The sequence below is a fragment of the Neoarius graeffei genome, chromosome 1 (assembly GCF_027579695.1).
Source record: "Neoarius graeffei isolate fNeoGra1 chromosome 1, fNeoGra1.pri, whole genome shotgun sequence".
NCBI lineage: Eukaryota > Metazoa > Chordata > Actinopteri > Siluriformes > Ariidae > Neoarius > Neoarius graeffei.
The window spans coordinates 72,442,149-72,457,239 of NC_083569.1; the positions used below are offsets into that span (position 1 = coordinate 72,442,149).

Here is a 15,091-nt window from a genome sequence, read left to right on the forward strand (position 1 = left end):
CTTTTCTCCCCCTGCGCATTAGTGTTAGTTTATGTTGCATATAAGGTTGATTTGTTAATTACAATAACCATAAACCAGTATTAACATACAGCCTTCATTTCATTTCATTTCATTTCATTTCATGTGTCTTCATTTCAAGATTGTGTGTGCGTGTGTGTGTTGTGCGTGGGTGAGATGACACTGTTCATGGCACCTGAACCATCACATGACTGAAGTCTGTACTCTCCTAAAAGGGATCTTTCAGGCTTCTTAAAAAAATCATACACCTAGGAATAAGGATTAAATCTATAATCAAAGGGGTTCCTCGGATCCTCCATCTTGGGAACCATTAAAAGTTGTACTATATGTGGAAGTGCTTCTCCGTCTGAGAGGGTTTCAAGTCAAAACTTTTTTTTTAAGAAACGTAAGAACCTATATCCAAACACCAGTTGAAGGCACAGCACTGTGCAAAAGTCTGAGATACTCTAATAGAGTAGCTTTAAATAGAAATTCTTGTCTTAGATGTTTATTTTATGCCTTTAGCATTATTGAGTCAGTAAAGCATTTCACATTTCCAAACATTACTTTCACTCATTAATTTACATCTTTCATTTTTATATTCTAACAACAGCAACAACAACAACAACAACAGAATGTTAGGGAAACGTTTGTCTGTCAGTAAAAAAGTGACATATTACATAATACACCACTCGTCAGACAAAAAACAAAAACATAATGAGGCTATCAGGTTTAACCTGTAAGAGAGAGAGAGAAAGAGAGAGAGGCAAGTGTGACAGTCACACATTTTTAATCTCCAGAAAAATGGCAGCAGATCATCTGAGATCTCATCATCTGTAGCCGCTTTATCCTGTTCTACAGGGTCACAGGCAAGCTGGAGCCTATCCCAGCTGACTATGGGTGAAAGGCGGGGTACACCTTGGACAAGTCGCCAGGTCATCACAGGGCTGACACATAGACACAGACAACCATTCACATTCACACCTACGGTCAATTTAGAGTCACCAGTTAGCCTAACCTGCATGTCTTTGGACTGTGGGGGAAACCGGAGCACCCGGAGGAAACCCACACGGACAACATGCAAACTCCGCACAGAAAGGCCCTCGCTGGCCACGGGGCTCGAACCCAGACCTTCTTGCTGTGAGGCGACAGCGCTAACCACTACACCACCGTGCCACCCTTATCTGAGATACTTAGAAAAAACTTACCAGTCTAATTCCATATAAAACTGCACAAAATGTACCTGAGGCTACTGATGCATTTTTAAAGCACATGCTCATAACACCAAATAGTATTTCATTATTTTGCTGTTTACAGCATATTCTATGTATAGAAACATTTAATTTAATTTTCATTCATAGCTTTTGAAGCTATTGTTGCTTTACAGCATTTCTTTCAACATGCAGCAGCATTGTATGTGTATGAAAAGTAACAGATGTTCACCAGTGGTAATGTTGCTGCACGCAAAATATGATGAGTATCTAATATCAAATTTACCACAATAACACTAAGTCATAATTGCAAGAAACTTGCTCTTTATTACAAGTTTAATATTTTTCTGCTATAAACGTACCTCTGCTCAGTCTGGACACATTGTCAGTGGTGTTCCTGGGATCATTGGGTATTTTGGGTCTTTCAACATCATACACACTCCTCCAGGTGACCCCACCAGGGTTAATCAGACCCCAGCATGTGTCTAGACAGCTCTATACTCTATCCCCATGGATCTCCTCTTTTTAGCCACAACCATCTTGAGGCTCTCTCAGCCGCTTCGATGGTGCTGCAGATAGTGCTCCTCTCACCTTCGAAACTACTGAAGGCTCTGGCTAGAGAACTAGCCACGAATCCCCTACAGCTGACTTTCACTGGGAGATACCTGGCTCTCCATCCTGACTGCTGACAATTGCTGATCAGTTCCGCGTAGTTGTAGAGCTTCCTTTCGAAGGCTTCATCCAAGTGATCTTTCCATGGCACTGTTAGCTCCAGCAGCACCACTTGCTTGGTGGATTCAGACACAAGGACAATGTCTGGTCACAGGGTAGTGACTGCAATGTGGCTTGGGAACTTCAGCTGCTGTCTGAGGCCCATCGATAGTTGCCAGTCTCCTGCTCAGGTCAGGATGCCTGCAAATGATGATCTCTTGGCAGGATTTGGCTGCTGTCCAGCTCTGACAAAGGCAATGGTCTTCTTGGAGGGTTGGCATCGCTTTGCCCAATCATGTCCAGTGCTGATTGCTTTGGTGATAGTCTTCAGGACCTGATTGTGCCTCCATCAGTACTGTTCCTCTCTAAGTGCCTTTGTACAGCTACTGAGGATGTGTTCTAGGGTTCCTTGTTTGGAACACAGTAGGTATTCTGGTGACTCTGCTTTGTCCAAGTGTGCAGATTTGATGGGCTTGGAAGAACATCGTATACTGCCTGGGTGAGAAATTTGATGCGGTGAGGCTCAGCTTTTCAGAGCTTAGACACTTTTCTCTCAACCGTATTCTCCCATCTAGTCCACATTCTCTGCTGCTTCATTCCCACCACCTTGCAGGATCTCATCTCCTCCACTGCTGCTCTCACCTCATCCTGCACTAGGCGGGACCCTTCCTTCCCTCTGATGGAATTTGGGGGAGTTAGAAAGGATCCTAGCCTGGCTCGGCCTTGAGTGACCACTCTGACCACCCTCCTGTGATGCAGCCTTGTCTCCGCTTCCTGAACAGCATCCTCTGTCCTCCACTTTCTACCAGTCCTCACTTGGATCCCTGCATTGGCCACCATTGGATTACTTGAGTCTCTGCACTGTACCACTTCTCTGGCTCTTGTTACTTTAAATTCTTCCTCCAAGGATTTGAAGGGCAGTTGCAATTTGTTGTGTCCATAGAGTGCGATGCTGCTCAGGCTCTTTGGCAGCCTTAACCATCTCCTGAGGTACAGTAGTTGCTGACCTTTCTCTCCAATGTCTCAACAGTTGAGAGTGAGACTGCATAGACAAGGAGGGGCTACAGGATTCTGGGAAGAATGCCATGTTGGTAGATCCAGGCTTTAAACATCCCAGGTAGGCCAGACTTGTCCACGGCTTTCAGCCAGCCATCCAATGCCGTGCAAGCTGACTGAATGGATGCTGTGTCCTTCAGAGAGCTGTCAGAAACCTTGCCCAAACTCTTGACTGGCTTCTCTGTGATGGCTGTGCCTGGAACTTGTAAACTGGAACTTGTCCTCCACCATGCCCTTTCTCAGCACCATGGATCTTGATTTAGCTGGTCTGAAATGCATCCATCTGTTTTTCCAACTCCTTCAGAATCCACTGGCAGCCTGGGACTGAATCTGTGATGACTGTGAGGTCATCTATAAATGCCCTGATGGGTGGTTGCCATTGAGCAGATTTCATTTTAGGCCCTCTACACTCTGGTTCAGCAGACTTGGTAAACATGTTCATGACAATGGTAAACAGCATTACAGAGAGGGAGTACACCCTGTAATGATGCCAATCTCTACCTTGTCCCAGCTTGATGTTATCATTCCTGAAGAGACCCTCATCCTGAAATTATTGTAATTATCAGCGATGAGTTATTGGATCCTGCTGGGGACATGATGTTTAGTCAGTGTAAACTATACCAGCTTATGTGGAATGGAACCATAAGCATTTGCCAGGTCGAGCCATAACATGAACTGGTTTCCTCTATTCTCTCTGGCGTCCCTGATGAGCTGTGACACCACACCAATGTGTTCCAGACAGCCTGGCATCCCTGACATGCCTCCCTTCTGGACTGATGTATTGATGTCTGTGTTCTTAGCCAGGTAGGTGCACAATCACTTGGAGATGGCACTGAAGAAGATCTTTGCCTCAAAACACTACAGAGAGATGATGTGGAACTGCTCTATCTGGATGGAATTTTCCTCCTTTGGGATGCATACCCCTTCAGCCTCTCTGCACTGTTCTGGGGTTTTCCCTCTTCTCCAGAAAACTTGCAAAATTTTCCACAAATGTAGCAAGAGTTTGGGACAGTTCTTGTACACTTTATATGAAGTGCCACTTGGTCCTGGAGCAGAGCTTGCCCTTGCCTTACAGATGACCTCTCTGACCTCTTTCAACTGCACCTCTGACAGGCCAAACTGCACTTGCAATTCAGGAGGATCTATTAGGATGTTACACTCTTCCAACTCCTGCTCTCTCTCTGGGTCACTGTGTCTGCCTCAGATGTTAGTCTATTTCGTCCTGTAAGCAGACCAGCTTCCCAGTGCGCTTTTGCCCTAGCAGCTCTTTGGTGAACTTGAAGAGGTTGACGATGAAGGCTGCATGTTTCTGGGCCCTTTCACCCTGCTGTCTCCGATGCCACTTGGTCTGGCAGAGGACCTTGATCTTCTTACAAAAGATACACATCAGCTGGGCCAAGCCAATGTGCTCTTCCTTTCCTGCTTCTTTGTACTGAGTCTTCAATGCTTTCATCTCCTGCCTGATATTGTAGATCCTCACCGCTCTATGGTTCTTTTTGTAGTGTGTTCTGAAGCCTTTCTTTTCCTCTTCTCCAAACCATTCAGTGGCAATGCTGACAATGATGGTGGTCATGGCTTGTATCTATCGGCCTCTCTCTTCCCCATTGCCTCCAGAATATGGTCAACATCATCATCAAACTGTTTCCACAGTGTCATCATGTTTGCTGTAGGCCATTTCAAATACTGAAAAAAGTTTAATAGTCACACCACTGGATAAGCAGTAGACTGTCTTACGTGTGAATGTCAATTTGAAACTGGTGGCACTGCTCTGCTGTGACCCGGGCTACCTCATGCTGCTGCTTTAGCATTTTAAGTGTTTTTGTCGTTATTTGTGGGGTCTTTTTTAACTTTTTAACCATTTTTTTTATTCAACACGGTGCCTGATCGTGCAAAACAATGTTGCTTTTTTTAAGAGGACTGTTTGTGGCTTTTATTGTCTGGCTTATGTGGGTGGCACGGTGGTGTAGTGGTTAGCACGGTCGCCTCACAGCAAGAAGGTTCCGGGTTCGAACCCAGCGGCTGGCGCGGGCCTTTCTGTGTGGAGTTTGCATGTTCTCCCCGTGTCTGCGTGGGTTTCCTCCGGGTGCTCCGGTTTCCCCCACAATCCAAAGACATGCAGTTAGGTTGATGTGGGGCGGCCTTGGGCTGAGGTGCCCTTGAGCAAGGTACCTGACCCCTGACTGCTCCCCGGGTGCTCTGGTGTGGCTGCCCACACTCTGGTGTGGCGCTCTGGTGTGTGTGTGTGTTCACTGCTTCAGATGGGTTAAATGCAGAGGATGAATTTCACTGTGCTTGAAGTGTGCATGTGACGAATAAAGGTTCTTCTTCTTATATCATGCCGCCCCTCACCAGAAGGTGCTGGCGCTATGCCGACTGCGCTGCTGAGTTACACCCAGGACCAGCTCCTGCTTCTCCGTATCAACTACACACCGGCCCCCCAGCTACCGTGTGAACTGCTGGCTCGACACCCGGAGAGATGCTGCAGGAGACGGACACGGAAGAAGGAGAAACGTGACGGAGTACGACAGAGACTACGGAGAAGAGCTAATAGACCACCACTGCCCTCCATGCTTCTCTGTAATGTCCACTCCCTGAAGAACAAGGTTGAGGAGCCCAGAGCCAACGCCAGGTTTCTCCACGAGTACTGGGAATCATGCCTGCTCGTGTTCACTGAGACGTGGCTGCAGGAGGACGTGCCCGATTCACTAGTTTCCCTGGATGGCTTCTCGTTGGTGCGCTCTGATAGGAACGACAACTCTGGCAAGAGCAAAGGTGGTGGCACCTGTGTCTACATCAACAACCTGTGGTGCTCGCAGTTCACCACGAGAGAGTCGATCTGTAATCCCGACATTGAACTGGTACCGGTATGTTTAAGCCTGAGACCCTTCTACCTGCCACGTGAATTTGGGGAATATTTTACTATGTACTGCATATATCCTGCCTGGGGGTAGTGCTGCTAAGGCAGCTAATATCATAGCAGACTGTGTTCCCAGACAGCTGAAACGCACCCCTGAAGCACCATGTTTTATTCTAGGCGATTTTAATCATTGTAAACTTGAGGCTACTTTACCTGGGTTCAGCCAATATGTTAACTGTAATACCAGAGGAAAAAACACATTGGATAAATGTTATGGAAATATAAAAAATGCCTATACTGCTAAGGTTAAACCTCCTTTAGGGTCCTCTGATCACAACACTGTCCATTTAATCCCTACTTACAAGTCCCTGCTTAAAAGCAACAAACCACAAGTTAAAACTGTTTCTATATGGAACAATGATAGTGTAGAAACTCTGAAAAGCTGCTTCTCTTGCACCAACTGGGAACTCTTTCATAGTCTGGAACTAGAGGAGGCCACAGTTACTATCACAGATTATATTAAGTTGTGTAAAGATAATGTGTTAACTCAAAAATCTATCACTATGTACCCAAATAATAAATCTTATATCTCCAAGGAGATTAAAGAGTACATAGTACAGAGGAAAGTAGCATTTAAGAATGGGGACTTATTAAGCATGAAAAACACACAGAAGGAACTTAATCACAAACTAAGGACTGCTAGGAGGAAGGAGAGGGAGAAATTTGAATCTCACTGCTCAGGTATGAATACTAAAAAACTATGGGACTTTATGAAAACCATGACAAACATGACTCCAGCTAAGAGGTGTATCAATGTGTTAAATGAGGAGGAAAAGGCTAATGAGCTGAATAACTTTTTTTGCCGATTTGACTCAAGAGACTTCTCATATGAGAAGAAAATAGCTATGGATGGTGTACCTGAATCAGGCCCTGGAGTAATCACTACTGACCAGCATGCTGTGGAGAGACTTTTTTTCATGCATCTGCCCCAGAAAGGCCTCTGGTCCAGATGGCATCTCTGGGCGCCTACTGAAGTCCTGTAGCAAAGAACTGGCAGAAGCCTGGTGTCCCATCTTCCAGAAATCACTAGACACTCATTCTGTTCCCTCTATCTGGAAAAGTTCTGTTATCATTCCTGTGCCTAAAACAGCAAGCTGTAATAATAATAATAATAATAATAATAATGACTACTGTCCTGTTGCACTGACTTCGTTGGTAATGAAGTGTTTTGAGAAAATCATGATCAATTTCTTGAAGACAGAAGTTAGTGGTTTTGTAGATCCCTTTCAGTTTGCTTACAGGTGCAACAGAAGTACTGAAGATGCCATTTTAGCTGTGACCCACCTTATTAATAAGCACTTGGAGGATTCTAGCTCATTTGCACATCTTTTATTGGTTGATTTTAGTTCAGCTTTTAATACATTGCAGCCACATCTTTTAAAGAGCAGATTAAATGATTTTGATGTTCATCCTTTTATTATTAAATGGTACTTTTCGTTTTTAACAAATCGCAGACAGCGGGTCCGTGTTAACGGAACTTTATCTGAAACTAAAACTCTAAGCACAGGTGCACCAGAGGGATGCGTGAGTTCACCGGTTCTGTTCACTCCGTACACAGATGCGTGTAGAAGTTTTTATACAAACAATCACATCATTAAGTTCTCAGACGACACTGCAATTTTATCACTGTTGAAAAAGAATCATGATATATCTGACTACTTTCTGGAAATTCAGAGGTTTGTTGAGTGGTGCGATGATAACCACCTCATTCTGAATGTGAATAAGACGGAAGAAATGGTGTTCGACCCTCGAGGAGTGGGTGACCACAGGCCCGTGGTCATCCACAATCAAGCCATTGCCCAGGTGCAGTCATACAAATATCTGGGTGTCTTTATTGACAACGCACTCACCTGGAGCACACATGTCGACAGCCTCTGTTGCAGACTACAGCAACAGTTGCATTTTCTTTGTCGTCTGAGAATTCATGGTGTTGATCAAAGATTTATGTTGATTTTTTATAAGGCAGTCTTAGAAAGTCTGATCAGGTATAGTATCACAGCTTGGTTTGGTAACCTCTCTGTGCAGCTAAAGAACAAACTGCTTCGGCTAATTCATGCTGCTGGAAAAATTATTGGTGTTAAAGAGCACTTCTCCATTCAGAGTATTTATGAACAGGCCACTCTGCAACAAGCAAATAAGATTATCTGCGATCCATCACACATCATGCGTGGCAAGTATGAGCTGCTACCATCTGGTAGAAGGTTTAGAGTTCCTCACTGCAGGCTGAACAGATTTAAAAACTCATTTGTTCCTGTGTCAATTAAGCTGGTAAACAAGGTCAGATAAGACCAGAGCACAGATGACTTGTGGTTGTTTGTTTTGCACAGGTTAGCATTTTTACTTATTAGAATTTTAGCATTTTATTACAGCTATTAGGTGTTATTTATTCATTCTCTTATTTATTTTTTTTATTTATTTTTTTTTAAATTCACAATGTTTCTTGCACGTTTAGGCACCTTGTATGATATGGATGCACATATCTATTGTATGTTTGTTATTGTGTTGTGTTGTATGTTCTGTGTTGTGGCTGCAGCATGGGCGAATGGCCCAGAACAAATTTCTCACTTTGTGAGACAATAAAGTTAATCTTGAATCTTGATAAATGACAAGCCAGGTTATGGAACATGATGACAAATAGCCAGAAGGTTTTGTTGGAAATTGGCATGTCAGATGCTTATTAGTTTGAAGGCAGTCTGGAAAAATGTTTAAATATGGATTTTAGCCAAATGAAGCAAACAAAAACAATTGAACGCTTTTATACGTACAGTGGTGCTTGAAAGTTTGTGAACCCTTTAGAATTTTCTCTATTTCTGCATAAATATGACCTAAAACATCATCAGATTTTCACACAAGTCTTAAAAGTAGATAAAGAGAACCCATTTAAACAAATGAGACAAAAATATTATACTTGGTCATTTATTTATTGAGGAAAATGATCCAATATTACATATCTGTGAGTGGCAAAAGTACATGAACCTTTGCTTTCAGTATCTGGTGTGACCCCCTTGTGCAGCAATAACTGCAACTAAACGTTTTCGGTAACTGTTGATCAGTCCTGCACACCGGCTTGGAGGAATTTTCTGTCCACAAAACTTTTTTTCCAATAGCTTTCTGGCTTGTCCACGTGATCTTTAGCAAACTGCAGACGAGCAGCAATGTTCTTTTTGGAGAGCAGTGGCTTTCTCCTTGCAACCCTGCTATGCACACTATTGTTGTTCAGTGTTCTCTTGATAGTGGACTCATGAACATTGGCTAATGTTAATGTGAGACAGGCCTTCAGTTGCTTAGAAGTTACCCTTAGGTCCTTTGTGACCTCGCTGACGATTACATGCCTTGCTCTTGGAGTGATCTTTGTTGGTCGACCACTTCTGGGGAGTTCTCTAACAACGGTCTTGAATTTCCTCCATTTGTACACAATCTGTCTGACTGTGGATTGGTGGAGTCCAAACTCTTTAGAGATGGTTTTGTAACCTTTTCCAGCCTGATGAGCATCAACAACGCTTTTTCTGAGGTCCTCAGAAATCTCCTTTGTTTGTGCCATGATACACTTCGACAAACGTGTTGTGAAGATCAGACTTTGATAGATCCCTGTTCTTTAAATAAAACAGGGTGCCCACTCACACCTGATTGTCATCCCATTGATTGAAAACACCTGACTCTAATTTCACCTTCAAATTAACTGCTAATCCTAGAGGGTCACATACTTTTGCCACTCACAGATATGTAATACTGGATCATTTTCCTCAATAAATAAATGACCAAGTATAATATTTTTGTCTCATTTGTTTAACTGGGTTCTCTTTATCTACTTTTAGGACTTGTGTGAAAATCTGATGATGTTTTAGATCATATTTATGCAGAAATATAGAAAATTCTACAGGGTTCACAAACTTTCAAGCACCACTGTATATAAAAACACTGATATATGTGTTGCATTGATGTTTTCTGGGGGTTGGGGAGGAGGGTAAGACACTTCCCTTCAAATTTACAGAAAAATACCAGAGAACAAGAAAAAAAACTTTTACATGCATGTTATATATTTTTTTAAATAGTCGCAGTCGTAGCAGTCAAGCTTGATGAGGAAGAGGATGCAAATAATTAATAATTATAACAATTTTTGAATGTATGAAACAGGTTTGGTCATTTTAGATTTCAATATAGTATCATTATGTTAGCTTCACTAAGTTTCATTCTTAATAATGTTTTCCAGATCGCTTCAAAACCACTTGCTGTTTCCTCTCTTCCACTGCAGCACAGTTGTGCTGATGTGCTGGTCAATGTGTCGTAACAGCGCCATCTCGTGGCTATATGCATATTACATTCTGTTCAGTTGCACACTGGATAGATAGATTCTTTATTGTCATTGCACATTCCGATATAACGAAACACTGTTTGAGGGCTCAGATAACAGCAGCATATCAGTAAGATAAATAAATAAATAACCTTGTGAGATGTCAGTAGGAAAGAAATTTTTTACTATAGAACTTTAATCTATATTGCAATCTCCTAACCCCCCCCCCCCCCCCCCCCCCCCAATTTTCTTTCCTACTGACATCTCACTAAGTGACCATTTTTATCCAAAGCGATTTACAAATGAGGGTAATTCCAACTCCAAATATGAAGAAGACAGATAAATGTTATGTTTTGAGTCAAAGAACAATAGCAGCCTAATATTTGTAATAATAACAGAAACACACACACACACACACACACACACACACACACACACAAAATAATAACATGCAAAATCTCACAAGTGCACTTGTGAGATTTTGCATGTTATTATTATTATTATTATTATTATTATTATTATTATTATTATTATTATAGTTATTATTATTATTATTAAAGTTATTATTGTTATTATAAAGTTTTCCAACAATAACTAAAACATGCTGAAATAAGTTTCTTAACATGCAGGCTAAAACAGTTAATTACTATAGTAATTAACTGTTTTAGCCTATATGTTATGAAACTTATTTCAGCATGTTTTAGTTATTGTTGGAAAACTTTTCTGTTTGGCTGTTATATCTTTTTTATTTTTAGCCAACCTAATAATGATGACAACATCATAATAATAATAATAATAATAATAATAATAATAATAATAATAATAATAATAATAATAATCTCATTCTCATTATCTCTAGCCGCTTTATCCTGTTCTACAGGGTCGCATACAAAATCTCACAAGTAGTAATTAACTGTTTTAGCCTATATGTTATGAAACTTATTTCAGCATGTTTTAGTTATTGTTGGAAAACTTTTGTTTGGCTTTTATATCTTTTTTTTTTAGCTAAACTAATAATGATGACAGCATACTGTGAATAAAATACTTTATTCTTATGCTCTCCATCTGTCCAAATGCTTTTTTCTTTGGGTTTCATTTTTAGTCGATATTTAAAAAAAAAAAAAAAGCAGTAGGATGTTTCGTTTCATTTCCTGTTTCTGTAGAAACGAAACCTATCACATGAACAGCCCCCATAGAAAGCCTTATTTTATATCCTCCAATAAATAATTAAACACGAATTTCCTGTTAATGGAGCAACCCTAGTTTACTGAATCCACACTTTCTGTGGCAAGTCTAACAGAATTAAAACACCTTTCCACTTCTATAACTCCATGTGAAAATAAATACTGAGAGGGTTAAGTTTTGTGACTCTTTCATGTGTGACTTGTGTGTTTCTGTCCCCCTCTCTGAGCACATAGTGTACCATGCACTTTAATATCTGCACAAAGCAAATGACTGGGCCTGGATGGCTGTGACGCTTTACAGGAGGGAGGATCACAAGCTCTGTTTAATGTTTAAACTTTCAACATCCTCTCACAGGAAGGTCACCCACACATCCTCAAGAAAGCTGGTTTCGTTTTGAGAAAAAATATCTGCAGAACTGCGAGTCCACAACCAACAGAAAGGTAAGAGTCTCAAATCTTGCATTTCATTTGTCTGTTCATTTGACTGAACATGTGGAGCTTTACCTTGGTGACCCTCAGAAGGTTTAACTTTTTCTTTTTTCAATGTTTTTTTTTTCTAGTACGATATTTTACAACTTTCTAACTTGGCACTGCTATAGTTTTCCTGTTACGGGCCAAATTCCAAAGTATCACAGCACACTGTAAAGAGCAAGTTTACTTTAGCTTCATGCTTTATGGACATGGACCTGCAGTTTATCTGGAGATTTTTAGTAGAGCAGCAGCTACAGTTATCGACACCTTAATCATCTTGGCCATTACAAAAGCAGAAAAGACTTTCAATGCATGAACAGTTACTCAAACTTCCACTGTAAAAAAAAAAAAAATAGCTGATCCCAGATTACTTAGCGTATCAGATCATGAGACACCATTCCACAATTGTCGACACCTTTGTCTACAGTTATCGACACCCAGATGATTATTTATAACAAAATAATCGGTATATAGATTTAAGTGGCGGCACGGTGGTGTAGTGGTTAGCGCCTCACAGCAAGAAGGTTCTGAGTTCAAGCCTAGTGGCCGGCAAGGGCCTTTTTGCATGGAATTTGCATGGTGTGAATGGTTGTTTATCTGTATAACTTGTCTAGGATGTACCCTTCCTAGTCACTGATAGTGAGCTGGGATAAGATCCAGCTTGCCTGTAGAACAGGATAAACAGCTACAGATAGTCGGGTCATAATGTAAGGTTCTGTGACCATCCTCTGGCAACAATGTTTTGATGATTGATTTGACCTCTATGGACCCTTTAGAAAAGATTTACACTGTAGCTCCCATGTCCCTCCCAAAAATCCCGGCATTTTTTGCTACAGAGCCAAATTCAAAATGGCGCCCGGCGCCATCTCTAAAAAATAACTTTTCATCTGAATGACCTAGAATCATGTATGAAGGCACTTTTTCATACAAGTCAACCCTGAGGATTCCAAATCTGACATCATTTAAATAATCAAAACTAGTTTTGATATTGGGGCGGCACGGTGGTGTAGTGGTTAGCGCTGTCGCCTCACAGCAAGAAGGTCCTGGGTTCGAACCCCGGGTCCGGCGAGGGCCTTTCTGTGTGGAGTTTGCATGTTCTCCCCGTGTCCGCGTGGGTTTCCTCTGGGTGCTCCGGTTTCCCCCACAGTCCAAAGACATGCAGGTTAGGTTAACTGGTGACTCTAAATTGACCGTAGGTGTGAATGAGAGTGTGAATGGTTGTCTGTCTATGTGTCAGCCCTGTGATGACCTGGCGACTTGTCCAGGGTGTACCCCGCCTTTCGCCCGTAGTCAGCTGGGATGGGCTCCGGCTTGCCTGCGACCCTGTAGAAGGATAAAGCGGCTAGAGATAATGAGATGAGATGAGATGAGTTTTGATATTGAAATTCAAGATGGCCGGCATTCAGTAGAGTGAAAATAGCCAGATAGCCAGCTGGGGGACTGCTCCCTTTGGGCCTGCCATCCCGCCCTGAACCATTCTTCGTCAGGCCCCTCACCAGAGACCAGTTTGTCATGGGAGGCCCTACCAAGAGCACGAGGCTCCAGACAATATAGCTCTCGGGTCATAGGGACGCACAAACCCCTCCACCACGGTAAGGTGACAGTTCCCGGAGAGGGTTTTTTTTTTGTTTTGTTTTTTTGTTTTGTTTTTTTTTAGTTTTTTTTGTTTTGTTTTGTTTTTTTTGTTTGTTTTTTTGTATTTTTTTAATGCGGAGGTACCACCCGCTGCATTATGTGGAGAGGTAGTTATCATCACCAATAACGGCAACATACGGCAACCACAAAACACGTATCAGTCTGAATCAGAGCATTCTGAGTCACTGCCTTCTGAATCATCGGATTCAGATGACTCCACCCTCTTCTGTGCAACATCCTCCTCCTCATCCTCACCTCTTTCAACTTCCTCGTCCCCTTCAACCAGCCCTGGTGCAGGTAGGTGTGTGGGGAGTGCAGGCCGAGTGTGGCGGACAGGACGACAACGACCACCCACCAACTCCCAACCATGTCCGAGTGGCGACAGGTGGTCCTTCAGTGTGGGGTGGCGCACTAGATATGCCAAGTAGTTGGCACGGAGGCAGTGTTGCCGTAAGCTATCTGCATCTGGAGGGAGACGGATAAAAGACTTTCTCTTCATGGTCTTCCACTTGGAAGCACGGGCTTCAGCCATGGTGCTACTCTTCTTGTCTCCATAGATCACCTGTCTCGTGAATGCAAATAGCTCTTGTTCTACCTCCTCTTCAAGGTGAAGGCTGTCTCCACACCGGGAGAGTTGCTGCCGTGCCACAGAGCTGTTTGCCACCTTCTCATACACTGATGATTTCCCTTTGCCATAGAAACCTGAGTTGGCATCACAGCCTGTAAAACAGTGTAGCTCCACAATGCAGTGTGCCATCTCTTCTGTCAACATGCCACGACAGAGGACTGTCTCTTTATTCCTTTTGATGCAAAGCATGCCAGGGAGCTGCTGTGAGATGACCGATGCTGCGATGTATACATCAGTATCAGCTGCATCAATAACAACAGGGCCACTATAGCCTGATTGCCGTAGACCAGCATAAACAGTGAAGAGGATGGTGTCAGCTTCAGACTGGTCAATGCTGTAGTCTTCCATCGGTTGCTGTGTTGACAAGTTGGTACAATGTGGGCCAACAGAGTAGACAATCTCAGCTTTCATGTTCTGTGCCAGGTCAGTGAGGTGGCTGCATATTAGTTTTTGCAACCGCCCCTTGTTGCTGACACTACATAGTAGCATTTTGAATGCCTTGGCAGAGGGGAAGGGGCCATCCAATTTCATGTAGGTGTTTGGTACATGTACCTTCCCTTGTATCCGCAGGTCTCGCTCATCATCTTTAGTTGTATATGCTGCATCGTATGGATCGTTCACACAAATGATACGGTGAGCATCAGAGTGGCGGGCAAGGATGATGGATGACACCTTTTGGACATAGTCCAACCACTTGTATGGGCTGCCGTCTTGGGTCTGCCGATCTTCTGCTGATGGAGTTGCCATCCTCCAGATCATGCCCATGTCAATGAGAGCAACGTAGGGTTGTCTGATAACAATTGTTTGGAGGGAGAGCTTCTGGATGAGCTTGCTCTTCTGTGTCTTCCTGTATGTGCCATTGGGGTTGAATAAGGCCACACATTCCTCAACAACATGGTGTTCCAGCAGCTCGGGGAGCTTGACAAGTTGACTGTCTTCAACCAGGTTGATCACTGCTTTGAGAGCACTTCTTTCCATTTCAGCAGCTCT

The 15,091-nt window shown here is 42.7% G+C and overlaps 1 protein-coding gene across 1 annotated transcript in view; it reads left to right on the forward strand.

Annotated features, from left to right (window-relative positions):
- The first annotated feature begins 11,611 nt into the window (after positions 1 to 11,611).
- Positions 11,612 to 15,091, forward strand: part of LOC132887080 (cornifelin-like) — a 36,860-nt gene continuing 33,380 nt past the window's right edge. Inside the window, exon 1 of the mRNA XM_060922471.1 lies at positions 11,612 to 11,808. The gene's annotated coding sequence lies outside the window, so the exon portion shown is untranslated. The remainder of the gene's footprint in view (positions 11,809 to 15,091) is intronic.